This window comes from Ascaphus truei, chromosome 13, assembly GCF_040206685.1.
Source record: "Ascaphus truei isolate aAscTru1 chromosome 13, aAscTru1.hap1, whole genome shotgun sequence".
Lineage (NCBI taxonomy): Eukaryota > Metazoa > Chordata > Amphibia > Anura > Ascaphidae > Ascaphus > Ascaphus truei.
Window position 1 is genome coordinate 50,859,504 of NC_134495.1, and position 16,290 is coordinate 50,875,793.

Consider the following 16,290-nt stretch of genomic DNA (forward strand, 5'->3'; position numbering starts at 1 on the left):
TAGAGAGTACCAGTCTTTAGAGAAAATGAGGATGTCGTCCAAATATACGATGACGAAGGTCCCCAAAACGTCCCGGAAGATAACGTTCATGAACTCTTGGAAAACAGCAGGGGCATTGCACAGGCCGAACGGTATCACTAAATACTCATAATGTCCCGAACGCGTGTTAAACGCGGTTTTCCATTCGTCCCCGTCTCTTATACGAATAAGATTGTAGTCTCCTCATAAATCGAGTTTGGAGAATATAGAGGCTCCTTGAAGACGGTCGAAGAGTTCAGAAATTAAAGGGAGAGGATATCGTTTTTATATAAATCTATAAAAATTGTGCAATATGATATTTCCTGATTTTACCCGAACAGCCCTCACAGCAAATCCCAATGTGCTAGGAGCTTCCTAGCGAAAGTTAGCAAAAAGCCGCCTGCTATACTGCTAGGAGCTGGGTTTTAAAACCATTTTTCCTTTGCACGGTTACAGGAAAACACTGCCACAGTAACACCTTTTACATTTAGAAATCACATTAGTCTCACCACCTTATACCTGGTGGGAGAAACACATACATTTATATTGAAATTACAGTGTTCATGCCATTACTGGGTTGCAGAGCTGACAATCTACGATTCCCCAATATGGCTCACGGGCACCCAGCCGGGCATAATACCTTTATTATTGGCCTGGGTATCCCTTCACCATCACACCTCCCCACATCAAAGTGTTGGCACTGTTACAACCGCCTCGTCTGGTGGTTTAACGGGCCGGACACCTCTTGAGGTTAAGTGTTCAACAGGACTGTCCTTGCGGGATAGTCCGTCCACATTGTCATGCTCGCTGCCCTGCTTGTGCTGGATAGTAAAGTCAAACTCTTGCAGGGCAAGACTCCAACGCAGCAGCTTGGCATTTTCCCCGGACAACCGTTGTAACCAACTCAGGGGGTTATTGTTCGTGATTACAGTAAATGGGCTACCATATAGATAGTGCTGCAGCTTGCGAAGTGCCCATACAATCGCCAGACGCTCTTTTTCAATAGTGGCATAAGCCACTTCCCTGGGCAACAGTTTGCAGCTCAGGTACACCACAGGATGCTCGCCTCCCTCCTCCCCCACTTGGCTAAGCACAGCACCAATGCCAAAGTCCGAGGCATCAGTCTGCACCAAAAACTTTTTTGAATAGTTTGGTGCAGCTAAGATAGGAGCACTGGCCAGTACGGTCTTTAATGCCTGAAATGCACTTTCACAGACGGGAGACCAGACAACCAAAACTGAGAGTCTCTTCTGTGACAAATCTATCAGGGGTTTGGCCACTGCACTATACTGCGGGACAAACATCCTATAGTAGCCAGTGGTGTCTAAGAAAGCCATAACCTGCTTCTTAGTCTTGGGGATGGGCCACTGCACTATTGCCTCAACCTTAGCTAGTTCAGGTTTCAAATGCCCTCCACCCACCCTGTGCCCTCCACCCACCCTGTGCCCTAGGTAAAATACCTCGGCCATGCCGACTAAGCACTTAGTGGTTTTCAAGGTAAGCCCTGCTTCCCTAATCCTGGCTAACACCACTGCTACATGTACTAGATGTGAATCCCATGAATTACTAAAGACAGCAATATTATCCAGGTATGTCCTTGCAAAACTCTTCGTCCCTTCTAACAACTTATTGACCAGGCCTTGGAAGGTAGCCAGGGTATTCTTCATCCCGAATGACATCACAAAGAATTCATAGAGGCCGCTCGGAGTGATGAAAGCTGACTTCTCCCTAGCCTCCTGGGTCAGGGGAATCTGCCAGTACCCTTAACTGAGATCCATGGTCGTCAGATACTTTGCCCCCACGAGTTCACCTGGTAACTCATCCATGCAGGGCATGGGATAAGCATCTGAAACCATCCTTGAATTGAGCTGTCGGGAGTCTATACAGAAGCAGGTGGTCCCATCCTTCTTAGGTACGAGGACTACCGGACATGCTCAAGTGCTCTGAGATGGCACAATTACCCCTAGGGCCAGCATCTCCTCTACCTCCCTCTCTATACTGCCCTTCACCTCTGCAGATACCCGGTAGACATGCTTATGCAGAGGACGCAGATCACCTGTGAGCATACAGGACGATCTGTAATATGTGTCCTGCCCGGCTTGTCCGAGAACAGAACCCTATACTGCTCTAACATAGCCCTAGCCTCTGCTCTCTGCTGCTTACCCAACTGGGACCCTATCTCTACCTGCTGCACTGTATCCCGCTGCTTAGCCTCCCCTAGGAGGTCCGGCAGAGCATTGCTCGCTGGGTCCACCATCGGTGGGCTACAGATAGCCAGCACCGATGCCTCACTCGGTGCAAAGTATTCCTTGAGCATGTTTATATGATACGTCCTAGTTCTACCTGTTTCTCCATCTAACTGTACAACATAGTTGCACTCATTCATCTTCCAGAGAACCGTGTACGGTCCTGACCAGGCAGCCATTAATTTATTCTTCCGAGTGGGCTTCAGAACAAGTACTTGCTGAGCTGGGATGAATGATCTACTACAGGCATTCTGATCATACCAAGTTTTCTGTTTGGTCTGAGCATCCCTAAGGTTGTCCGGTGCCAACCCCATGAGCATCTCTAACCGATCTCTGAGATTTACCATGTACTGAAGCACAAAAGCATCAGTATTGGTAGTCTCCCCTTCCCACCCCTAACAGAATAGGTCGACTGGTCCCCGTACCCTGCGACAATATAGCAGCTCGAAGGGAGAAAAACCTGTAGATTCTTGCAGTAACTCTCGGTACGCAAACAGCAAGTGCTGCAGGTGAATCTCCCAGTCTTTCCCCTCTGCCTCTATAAATGCACGAAGCATCTGCTTTAGGGTACCATTGAACCTCTAACATATTCCGTTGGTTTGGGGGTGATAAGGGGTTGTGCGTTGGTGCTTCACCCCGCACGCATCCCAGAGACACTGTAACAATTCACTCGTGAATTGTGACCCTTGATTGGTTAGGATCTCGCTAGGGAAATCTAGCCTAGTAAAAATCCCTAATAATGCCTTTGCTACTGCCTTTGCATCTATAGTGGCAAACGCTACCGCCTCAAGGTACCAGGTGGCAAAGTCCACCACCATGAGGATGTAGTGCTTCCCAGACCAGCTAGGAAACATGAGGGGTCCCACTAAATCCATGGCTACCCTCTGGAATGGTTCTCCTATTATGGTAATGGGTTCAGGGGTGCCTTCACAGGATCACCCGCCTTACCTACTTGCTGGCAGGCATCATAGCACCGGCAGAGATCTGCCACAGCCCCTGATGTCCCCGACCAGTAGTAACGCTGCAACAGCCAAGCTCTCGTCTGAATGACCCCCCCGATGCCCCACTAGTGGAATGGAGTGGGCTACCTACAATAATTGCTGCCTGAACTCCCTGGGTACCACTTGCTGATTTCTACCAATCCAGACTCTACCTAACCCAGTAGATCCTTGCTCCCTATACAGAAACCTGCGGTGCCACAGAAAGTGGTCTGACCCATCGCTTGCCCTAGACTCGGACGCATGAAGTCTCATACCTTCTAAGCTGGGGTCAGCTTTCACTGCATCCCTAAACTCTGTCCCTAACACTGGCCACCCACCCTTAATCTCTAAGTCGGGGGGAACAGGTACAGGTAAAGAAAACAGTAAGTCAGTCTCTGGTCACGGCTCAGTCTGGCTTAACTGTCTGGTTTCCACAGAGACCCCTGGAACTGTTGGTCCCAAATGTAGGGGGGCAGGGGATGATTCCGCCGTGAGTTTGGCTGACTGACTCCTGGTAATAGCTGCAACCGGTGCCAGCACTGCTGTGAATACACAGGTAACATGCCCCAGGTCATTGCCAGAGGATCTCAGCATCTAACCCGAGCAATAGCCACACCGCCCTCATGCCACATCCTGCACCCCAATCCAAAAAGACTCGGGCAACCTGGAGTGACCGCAGTCCTCCATCTGGCTTGATTACTTGCATTTTGGTGCAAATCCTCTTGTCGGACCCTATCAGGTTGGACCAGGGTAACAGTGGCACCGGAGTCGAGCAAGCCGTCTGCTTGGCGATTTCTGATGGTCACTGTGGCAGGACGGCCTGTAGCCGAGGTCAGGGAACAGTCCACACGTGTAGTTTCAGGATAAATGAAAACGTTCAGTGGCTTTATTTCTCCACAGCAACATAACATGCGGGTACACTGTCCCTTTAAGCAAATAAATCCTGCTCCTCGTTGGGAGAAAACTGACTAACACAGCATTCCTAGCTAGCAGGCTGGCTGGCTAAACCATAACCAAACCTTGAGTCTTTTTAAGTAGTCATGCAAATAAATGAAACAAATCTTACTTTGGCTGCAGTGAGTAGTGTGCTGTATCTTTCTGGCTAGCAGAACATCTATCCATGTGCTCTCATCTGAGACAGGCAGCTACTGCTGGTAACAAGATCCTTATCTACCTTCCTGGCTCTCAGGTGTCAGCTTACTTCCTGATTACCTAACTTCCACCTGAGTTAACCCTTATGAGTGCTGGATGAAGCACTCAGACATATGTTTCCCATGCATAATTGATAGGGGTTGACTTCACCCTGTCACATACCTCCCCTGTTTGTGTGTGGCTAGTGTCCCACATGGCTGAAGCCCGACCCTCCACTCCTTCTCTTGACAAAAAATCAGCATTTCCATGGTCCTTTCCAGGTCTATGCTGAATATCAAAAGAGAAGGGTTGGAGGGCCATATACCACCTGGTCAACCTTGGATTTGTGTCCTTCATGGTGTTTAACCACTTCAAGGGTGCATGGTCAGTGACCAGGGTGAAGTGTACTCCGGTGACATAATGTCTCAAGGCCTCAATTGCCCATTTTACAGTGAGGCACGCCTTCTCAATAACGGAATACCTCACTTCCCTTGGGAACAGCTTCCGGCTGATGAACAGTATGGGGTGTTCAACACCATCAAATTGCTGAGACAGCACTGCTCCCAGTCCTACCTCTGAGGCATCCGTCTGGATGATGAAGGGCTCTTTAAAATCTGGGCTCCGAAGAGCGGGGCCCTCTGACAGGCACTTTTTTAGCATGTCAAAGGCGTCCTGGCACTCCCAAGACCATTTAACTTGGGTCGGGGCACTCTTTTTTGTCAGATCTGTTAGGGGTGCAGATATTTCTGAAAAATTGGGGATAAACCGCCGGTAATACCCTGCTAGCCCCAAAAGGGAGCGGACCTGTGTCTTTGTCTGTGGGGTGGGGACTTCCTTTATGGCGGCCACCTTGCTAGCTTGTGCCCTTAGTATCCCTCCCCCAACGGCATAGCCCAAGTACTTTGTAGTGGATTTACCCAGGGCACATTTTTTGGGATTTGCAGTGAGCCCTGCGTCTCTTAAGGACGTTAGGACTGCCCTTATCCTTTTTATATGAGACTGCCAGTGTCTGCTATAGATGACAATGTCATCCAAGTAGGCCGCGGCATATACCCTATGGGGTCGTAGTACTTTGTCCATTAACCTTTGGAACGTGGCTGGAGCCCCATGTAACCCAAATGGCATAGTGACGAATTGGTATAACCCGAGAGGGGTGGCGAAGGCAGTTTTGCATTTGGATTCTTCCGCTAGAGGTATCTGCCAATATCCTTTCGTGAGATCTAGGGTAGAGATATACTCTGCTTTACCAAGCGAGTCAAGCAATTCATCCACCCTAGGCATTGGATATGCATCAAATCTGGATACAGCATTTACCTTTCGCAGATCCACGTAAAACCTCACCTTCCCATCTGGTTTAGGGACCAACACGATAGGGCTACACCATTCGCTGTGGGACTCCTCGATCACGCCCAATTCCAACATGTCTATTATCTCCCTCTCTACCAAGTCTTTTCGGCCCTCTGGCAATCTATAGGGACGGGACCGTACTTTTACGCCAGGTTCTGTCTCAATCCTATGGGACACTAAATTAGTCTGCCCTGGCAGCTCCGAAAAAACATCTGGGAACTGATCACATAATTCTAGTAGGTCTGACCTTTGTTCCGTTGTTAACTGCCCCCCTATGGGAACCTGATGGTCATTGTACGTACTACCCTTTGGAAGCTGCAGACCCAAATCCATCTCTCCTTCCCGAGGGTGGATGAACAGCGATCTCATAGTTTTCCAGGGTTTCAGGAGGTTCACGTGGTAGATTTGTTTACCCTTCCTGGACCCTGGTTGAGAGATCTCATAGTTCACCTCCACGGTGCGGCAGAGAACTTGGAAAGGACCCTGCCACTTCGCAAGGAATTTACTCTCTGATGTCGGTAGTAGTAGCATCACTTGGTCCCCAGGTTGGAAGACCCTCAAGCGAGCATTTTGGTTATACTGCCTTTCTTGACGTTCTTGAGCAGATTTGAGGTTTTCCTTAGCAAACCGACCTATCATGTCTAGGCGATTTCTAAGGTCTATGACATACTGAAGGGTATTCTTGGAGGGGGGAGTGCTCCTCCTCCCAGGATTCCTTCAGTAGGTCGAGAATACCCCGAGGTTGGTGTCCATATAGGAGCTCAAACGGGGAGAAGCCTGTGGATGATTGGGGAACTTCTCGTACCGCAAACAACAGGAAAGGGAGAAGTTCATCCCAAGCTCGCTTTTCAGTGTCCACAAACTTCCTAAGCATGGTTTTTAAAGTACGGTTAAACCTCTCTACCAATCCATCAGTCTGAGGATGGTAGACTGAGGTCCGGACGGATTTTACCTCCAATAACTTCAGGACATCCTGCATTAACTTTGCCATGAAATTTGTTCCCTGGTCAGTTAACATTACTTGGGGAAGTCCTACCCTAGAGAACAGTTCTAACAGCCTGTGAGCAACCTGTTTAGCAGTGGCTGATCTCAGAGGGAAGGCCTCAGGATATCTGGTGGCATAATCTACCACAACGAGTATAAATTTATATCCCTTCACAGAGGGTTCTAAAGGTCCGACCAGATCTACCCCAATTCTCTCGAATGGGACAGCTACCAAGGGAAGAGGAACCAAGGGAGCCGGCTTCTGTCCTTTTTGGCTAGTTAACTGGCATTCAGGACATGTCTCACATAGTTTCATAATGTCACCATGTATGCCTGGCCAATAAAACCGGGACGAGATGCGGTCCGTGGTTTTATCTCTGCCCAAATGACCACCCCATGGGAGAGTATGGGCTAGGGTGAACACCGTTTTAATCAACCCTTTAGGGACTAGCATCTGTCAAATGACCTCCCGTGTTTGTGTAACCTTATTCACACGATATAGAATGTCATTCAACAGTTCAAAATGTGGAAACACTTTTACACCCTGTTCATCCATTATCTTGTTGTTGACCTGTACCACCTTCTCATATTGTCTAGCCAGAGCTGGGTCCTGCCTCTGCCTCTGACGGAAGTCAGGAAGATCCAGGTCTGGCAAAATTCCAGTGTCTATCTGTTCCCCACCCTGGTCATCCCCGGCCATGACCTGCAGTCCTTTGGGCTGACTAATGTTACCAAGAGTCCCAGCCTTTCTTAACCAGTCCTCTTTTTCCACACGTCTCTGTTTACGTGTCTTTGGGACATGGTGTCTACGGGGAAAAATCTCTGGGGAAAAAGGGAACAAGTCTCCGGGCTTCTCCGGTACCAGAGAAGTAGGCTCCGTAGGAGTAGGGGCCAACAATGTTTCGAGGTAGGGCCAGTCTCGGCCAAGTAAAACAGGAGCAGGTAGCCAGGGAGCAACTCCCACTAGTAGGCTAGCCTCTTGATCCTGGATACGCAGTAGAACGTTCGCCGTCAGGTATCTCTTTGTATCCCCATGGATACACTCGATATTCCAAGAAGAGTCATAAGATAGTTTATTGCTTGGAATTAGGCCCTCTAGGATCAGGGTTTTTCCAGAGCCCGAGTCCAGCATGGCGTTTACTTTTGTCCCCTCCAGAGATGCCGGGACTAACCACGGATTGTGGTCCCCTCGGAGACAAGCTGTGGCAGTGGTTCTGCCATATGAACAGTCCATCTCATCATCTCCTGAATCCGCAACCTCGGTCGTCAGCGGAAGCTCTCGACGGGGCTCGGTGTTTGGACCTCTCCGCTGTTGGATGGGGTCCTCCCTTCTGATTGGTGGGGTTATCCTCTCCACCGGGTGGGTGACAGGAGTCCAGGTTCTCAGGGAATACTGTGGGTGGCGGCCTCCCTTGAGTGATCCAGTGGCCTCGGACCCAGGATGGGCGTCTCTGCGGGAGTTTGTACCAGGAAACCTCCGAGATGGGAAAGGGTCTTCCGATCAGGTTGTCTGGATCTCCCGAGCTGGCGGGTTGTAGCCCCCTCGATTGTCTGCTCTCCTGCCTCTAGCATCACGGGAAACAACTGGTGTTTGCACCAGCCGTTCCCAGCTATCCTGTTGGGTGTCGTCGCCCAGGAAGTTTTCCACCAAGCGGACCGCTGAATCCAGGGAAAATGCAGCGTGTCTTTTTACCCAGGAGCGGGAGGAGGGGGGCAGTATCTGTATGAACTGCTCGAGCACAAACTGTTCAAGGATCTCTGCCTTGTCATGTTTTTCCAGTTGTATCCACCTGGAACATAAGTCTACTAAGCGGTGGGCTACAACCCGGGGTCTGTCTCTGTTTGTATATTTCCCTGTCCGGAACCGCTGTCGGTAGGTTTCTTGAGTGAGGCCTAAGCGATCCAGAATAGCAGCCTTTAGTTGCTGATAGTCCATGGACTCGTCTGCTGGAAGAGCCTGGTAGGCTGCCTGAACTTCCCCTATGAGGAGTGGAGCCAGAGTCGTTACCCAGCGATCAACTGTTCAGCCGTGGGCCGTGGCTACCCTTTCAAAAGTGAGGAGAAATGCCTCTGGGTCTTCGTTTGGCTTCATTTTATGCAGCATCACCGGTGGATTATTTGGAATCCCTGGTCTGCCTGGGCTGGGCCTTCGTCCAGCAATTGGAGTAGCTTTTCCTCTCTCCGGGCCTGTTGCTCATCTTGCTGGGCTTGTCGCTCAGCTTGCTTCTCAGCTAGCTGGAGCTGTTGCTCAAGGAACTGAGAAAAAATTGTCTCCATTTTTTTTTTCCATCTGTGTGCGTGTGGCCCTTCAGATACAGGGCCCGTCCAACATCCCACTTCTGACACCACCTGTGGCAGGACGGCCTGTAGCCGAGGTCAGGGAACAGTCCACACGTGTAGTTTCAGGATAAATGAAAACGTTCAGTGGCTTTATTTCTCCACAGCAACATAACATGCGGGTACACTGTCCCTTTAAGCAAATAAATCCTGCTCCTCGTTGGGAGAAAGCTGACTAACACAGCATTCCTAGCTAGCAGGCTGGCTGGCTAAACCATAACCAAACCTTAAGAGTCTTTTTAAGCAGACATCATGCAAACAAATGAAACAAATCTTACTTTGGCTGCAGTAAGTAGTGTGCTGTATCCTTCTGGCTAGCAGCACATCTATCCATGTGCTCTCATCTGAGACAGGCAGCTACTGCTGGTAACAAGATCCGTATCTACCTTCCTGGCTCTCAGGTGTCAGCTTACTTCCTGATTACCTAACTTCCACCTGAGTTAACCCTTATGAGTGCTGGATGAAGCACTCAGACATATGTTTCCCATGCATAATTGTAAAACATACTGGACACCTAACAAGCTCCTATTGAACCCCCAAAATGACCACAACATATATATAAGCATATGAGTGTCACAGAGGAGTGCTACTGAGCATGGCAATATATATTTAAAACCAGAGACAGAACATAAAACACAGACAAAGCTCAGTTTTAGCACATCCAGTGAGACTCATACACGGTACAGTGCCTAAATATATATGTATAAATATCTAATAAGTAAAATGGTCTTTTAGTTTGACATTTTTGGCCAAAATTGTTGTAAGCCCCTGAGCCAACGCCACGGCAGACCACATATCAGGGGTCCCTAACGCTAATATAAATTCTTAATAACCTGTGTAATAACAGGAAGAATGATTTATAGTAAATCTGTCAATATTAGTTGCAAAATTCTAAGTCTGACTGAAGCTTTTATTAACCTGTACATTACCAGGAAAAGCACTCTGTATTAGAGATGTCACAGCCAAACTGCAAGCAAGCTAATTCCCCTGAGTGGAAGATGCTATGGAGTGAGCCCATAACCATTTAAATGTGGGAGGGGGTGAGCTTAAATTAGGTAGGAGGTTGCCACCCTCTAATCAGCCATGACTAGCTGGACAAGAATTGTAAAACATACTGGACACCTAAAAAGCTCCTATTGAACCCCCAAAATGACATCATCCCATGCATAATTGACAGGGGTTGACTTCACCCTGTCACAGTCACCCTCCGCAGATGTTTCTGCCGGACATCATTAGATTGCAACCCGACTAGTGCAACCTGATGCCCCTCTGTCTCCACTGCTGGTCCCGGGGTGGCAAGCACAGATCTCTCCACGTACGTCCCTCTGAGGGTTGATTCCATGGCTGTGCTTGACTCCTCTGTATGTGACAGCCGCACACGGGCGACAGGCCTCGCAGCTGGAGAACATTGCCCGTGATAGGGTCCACCGGACCTGGCACGGTCCAGACAGTCTGGTCTGATGTGACACACTTTGTTACAGAGATAGCACCTCCTCTCGTGCTTAAACTCTGCAGATTTTGAAATGCTGTTCTTTGGTGCAGGCTTGTGTACCCACTGTGGAGTCTACTTGGTTCCCTTGGCTGGCACAGACGGTTTCTTGGAAGCCCCTTTCTCATCCATCATAGAGCGACTGGTTACATACTCATCAGCCATCTTGGCAACTTCCACATGGGTCTTAGGTTTACGGTCAAAGACCCATGCCCTCACATCCGAGGGACACTGCTGCAATAATTGTTCTTGGAAAATTAAGTCCATTTAAGTGTTGTATTTTGTAGCACCACAACCCTCCACTCACTTGGTCCCCTGCATTGCCATGCGGGCCCCGTACCGGACATAGGACTCCTTGGGATAACGTTCCACTGTCCTGAACTTGCCCAGGTAAGCTTCTGGGGTGAGGGCATACTGCAAAAGCAGCAAAGCTTTCACAAGTTGGTAATCATCCCGGTCCTCTCGTGGGATACCCTGCAGTGTTTGTTTGTCTATCGCAGACAACAAGGGGTGCATTTTCAGCACCCGGTCCCGTTCTGGCACCCAGTATATCAGACACTGTGTTTCAAAGTCCGTGAGAAAACCATCGATTTTATCGGTGCCACAAACAAACTTGTTAAAACTGTGGTGGTCCACTTGGGGGATTGCTTGTTCCCCATTGATCATATGGGAGTGAGGGGACACTTGGCCGTGCACTGCTGCAAGCATTCGAATCCTCTCATCTGCTGTAGCCCTCTCTCCCCACGAGGCAAGAAGTGCTGTGAGTCAAGGGTTAGCGAGTACAGTAGCCACAGGGACTATCCCTCCCGCACTCCCAAGACCCAGTCCTTCACCATTAACCCGGTGAGCACCCTCCCCATGTCCATCTCCCTCCGGGGCTGTATTAACCTCCTGTACCCCGGGCTGAAGTGTGATCACTGTGTCTGCAGTTACGGGCTCCGTGCCCTCATGGAAAGCAACTCCGACTTCATGCCGTTCCAAATCCTCCGCCAGTTGCACCTTTGACCGACCAGCCATCGGTAAGCCATAACCTTCACACCGGACAACGATTCGGGCACGATCCCAAGTCCGGAATCGTCCTGCTCGCTTTTCCGTGTTTCACCCACAGGCACAAAGTTATAGATTTTTTCGTGCTCTTGTAAACCATGTGTATGCTACCTCTTGCTTTGGGAGCTCGCAACTTTCGATTCTCCTGCTATGCTATAGGATCCCGCAGGATTCTATACCATAGGCTCAATCAGATCCCGCCGCTGTCACCAGAAAAAAGCCTGTCACGGGAGACCAGAACTTGAAACATATTATTACCCAGATCTTTTGATTAAGCAAAGAGATAAAATAAATTGTGATTTATTTACAGAATGAACACACACACATTAGTTTACAATTACACTAAAAATTACACTTACTGGGACGGGACAAACGAAAAATCTTGTTCTCAAAACAAAATCTTTGGAAATAGAGTCCCTGGGCACAATTTCCCAGGAGCTGGAGTTGTGCGCAAATAGAGCTGGAAACAGTCTTTGGACAGTGGCGCCTCTCACAACCGCTGTTACTCTGCCAGAGCTACTTCCTTTGTTCTGCCGCTGTGGTATTGGATCTGGAACCCTTAGTTCTTACAAACTCTTAAATCTTGTTACGTTGTCACAAAGTTGCATGAATCTTAGATGGAACTGGTTCCTGATGGGCTGCAGGGTTTCTTATGCACTAAACAGTCCTATACTTAACCCGTGCAGCCAATCCACTCCGTGGGAATAATATTCCCCAACTATCCCAGAGTTGCCAATACTTTGGAAAACCTACCAGAGGGCTTCTTAGTTTGCTAAGAGCATGTGCGAACCTCGCACCTTTGCCGCTTAGCATACCAGACCCGGCCCCTTTACCTGGCAACATTTTGTCTGAGTTGGCCGGACATTGTATTGTATGTCTTTATTTATGTAGTGCCAAAAGTGTACTCAGCGCTTCACAAAGAATACAGTACAGGGAATTATAATTATACAATAAGTGCAGGAAAATCAGCCAATAGGAAAGGAAATCCCTGCCCCGAAGAGCTTACAATCTAAGAGGTTTAATGGGAAACTTACATAGAGACAGCAGTTGAGGGAGTAAGTGCTGTAGATGGCAGTGCTTGGTCACAATGGGTGGTGGGAGTGACTGAGTGTGGGACAATAGCCATGAGTGCAGGCTATTGGGATGCTTGATTTGTGGGGTAAAATTTAAGGAAGGTCAGTGTTAAATGAAAAGGTTAACACCATTTACAGGGGAAGAGGGGGCAGGGAGGCATGAGTGAGATCAGGTGTGTATGTCTGGCTTCAGGCTGAGGGGAGATCCTCAGCAGCAGGAAGGAGTAGATAGGGTGTGTGAATAGAGGATTTGTGTGGGTGTATTTTATTGAGGGGTAAAGAAGTTGTTGGGAGAGAGGTGTATAAATAACGGTGCAGTGGGGAGTGGGGATGTTGTAGAGAACAGAAATGCTCACAAAGGGGTGAGGAAATAGTAAACAGAAAAATAAATAGGGAGGGCATAGTGAGATGCAGGGTGAGAGAGTTCCAAGGTACTGGAGGATAAAAGTGTACAAATAAATCACAGATGATAAAAGTTAATGTCTCACAGAGGCAAAGTTGTAATGCAGAATCCAGATCTTCCTCCAATCTTCACCTCCAAAATTAACTCTTGTAGACACTTTTGATGTACACTTATGATGCGACGCTTTTGATGTTACACAGCCTTATGGCTAATAGCATCTGGCCCATTTACCCAGACATTACTAAGATGGGGGATACTTGAATTACCCCTCCCCACTTAACACTCTGGTGAGGGGGAGCCTTTCAACTATGGACTTTTTCCAGACATCCTGGCCTCGAACCAGCGGGATGCTTTAGAAGTCCATGGCTGAATATGTGCCGTTACCTGGCAGGAATTTCTTGCCATGCATTTCTAAACGACAGTACTTCCAAATTAAGTGTTCCCCCTGTCTCTGGTGCGTCAAAGGAAAATCCCAATATGCCTAACATGCTGGTACAATTAAAATAGGGGGACTTTAATTAATCAATTTTTATATAACTCTATAAAAATTGTGCGATATGATATTTCCTGGTTTTACCTGAACAGCGCTCACAGCAAATCCCAATGTGCTACTGTTGGAGCTTCTTAGTGAAAGTTAGCAAAAAGCAACCTGCTATGCTGCTAGGTGCTGGGTTTTAAAACCATTTTTTCTTTGCGCGGTTACAGGAAACACTGCCACAGTAACACCTTTTACATTTAGAAATCACATTAGTCTCACCACCTTATACCTGGTGGGAGACACACATACATTTATATTGAAATTACAGTGTTCGTGCCATTACTGGGTTGCAGAACTGACAATCTATGATTCCTCAATATGGCTCAGGGGCACCCAGCCGGGCATAATACCTTTATTATTGGCCTGGGTACCCCCTCACCGTCACACTGACACCATGGGAAAAGTCTAAACTCATCAAAAGCCTGTCCTGGTCCCCACTACAACGCGGACCACTCAGCGCTCCTGGACCCTCACAGATATGCACGCACCACGAACACCTGTAGCAGCAGCAACATCTCCCAGGGGGGAGGGGGGGAGGAGGGGGAGGGGCGGGGAGGAGGGGGAGGAGGGGAGGGGCGGGGAGGAGGGGGAGGGGTGGGGAGGAGGGGGAGGGGTGGGGAGGAGGGGGGAGAGGGGGGAGAGGGGGGAGGGGGGGAGGAGGGGGGAGGGGCGGGGAGGAGGGGAGGAGGGGGGGGAGGGGCGGGGAGGAAGGGGGGGAGGGGCGGGGAGGAGGGGGAGAGGGGGGAGAAACAGTGCTACATATGCTTATTGTAATTTAAGTTCCAGACATTATTGAAGTGAAACTTCCTTAGTGGCACCTCATTCGTGATGGGGCAAAAAAGAATTGTGGAGACAGAAATGAAACGGATGTGACGTCAGTGCTGGCAGTTGAGGCCGGGCTGTGTTCTGGCTCAGCCCGACCCCAACACTGACATCACACCCGCTCCACAAATCAGATGCGGCGGCGGCGGCGATAGCCGCCGGCGCCGCTCCTAATCACCCCCCCCCCGAGCCCCACACCCCCCCCCGAGCCCCACACCCCCCACAAACCGTGACATATGCGGCGGCGATAGCCGCCGCTCCTAACGGCCGCTGCCATGCCGCGCAGCCTCTCTCCTCCCTACCTCCGCTTTCCTGCGTCCCGCTGACTGAGCGCCGCCGGGGTGTGAGGGGGGGGTGTGAGGAGAGACTCAGGCAGAGCCGCCGCGGGTCCGCAGCTCTGCCTGACTGTTAGGGGGGGGGGAGGAGAGTCTCAGGCAGAGCCGCCGCGGGTCCGCAGCTCTGCCTGTCTGTGAGGGGGGGGGACGGGGAGGAGAGTCTCAGGCAGAGCCGCCGCGGGTCCGCAGCTCTGCCTGTCTGTGAGGGGGGGGGGGGAGGAGAGTCTCAGGCAGAGCCGCCGCGGGTCCGCAGCTCTGCCTGTCTGTAAGGGGGTGTGAGGGGAGGAGGAGAGTCTCAGGCAGAGCCGCCGCGGGTCCGCAGCTCTGCCTGTCTGTGAGGGGGGGGGGGGGGTGTGAGGAGAGACTCAGGCAGAGCCGCCGCGGATCCGCAGCTCTGCCTGTCTGTGAGGGGGGGGGGGGAGGAGAGTCTCAGGCAGAGCCGCCGCGGGTCCGCAGCTCTGCCTGTCTGTGAGGGCGTGTGAGGGGAGGAGGAGAGTCTCAGGCAGAGCCGCCGCGGGTCCGCAGCTCTGCCTGCCTTTGAGGGGGGGGGGGAGTCAGGAGAGAGGGGCAGGACACAGAAAGAGAGACACACATACAGTGACAGAAACACACACATACATATATATACACACACACACACACACACTGACTGACACACATACACACACACTGACTGACACACATGCACACACACTGACACATACACACACACTGACTGACACACACACACACACACACACTGACTGACACATACACACACTGACTGTGAATAGGTTAGGGGGATGTGTGAGGTGCAGGGGGGCTGCGCATACGTCACACGGTCACACGGTCACACGCACGCACACGGTCACACACACACGCACACGCACATGGTCACGCACAGTCACACGCACACACACACAGTCACAGTCACACGCACACACACACAGTCAGTCGCACACACACACAGTCAGTCGCGCACACAGTCAGTCGCGCACACAGTCAGTCGCGCACACAGTCAGTCGCGCGCACACGCACTGTCACGTGCACCATGCACTGTCACGCGCACTGTCACGCGCACAGTCACACACAGTCACACAGTAACACGCACAGTCACACGCACAGTCACACAGTCACACAGTCACACGCACCGTCACACGCACAGTCACACAGTCACGCACACACACACACGAGGAATTCACGCTTAGTGCAAATACAAGGGATGTGTACGCATGTTCTAAGTCAAATTTATTTGCGTTTTGTCAATGAAATTGTATTTTGATTTTTAATTAAAACATCACCAATACAAATACAATTTCTGTGACAAAAGTCAAAGAAGTTTCACTTACTATGCGCGTGCACAGCACACACAGCTTTTTTTTTTTGACTCCTGACACATTCTACCTGTAAATAGCCAGGTTTTATTTAATATAGATTATATCCTGTAAATCCGAACAGGATAACTTGAATTGGTTTATATAGCATATTGAGACCTATGGCAATTGTTTTACTCCAAATAAATAAAATCAAAATCGGAGCTTTTTTGTTCAAATGTAATTTC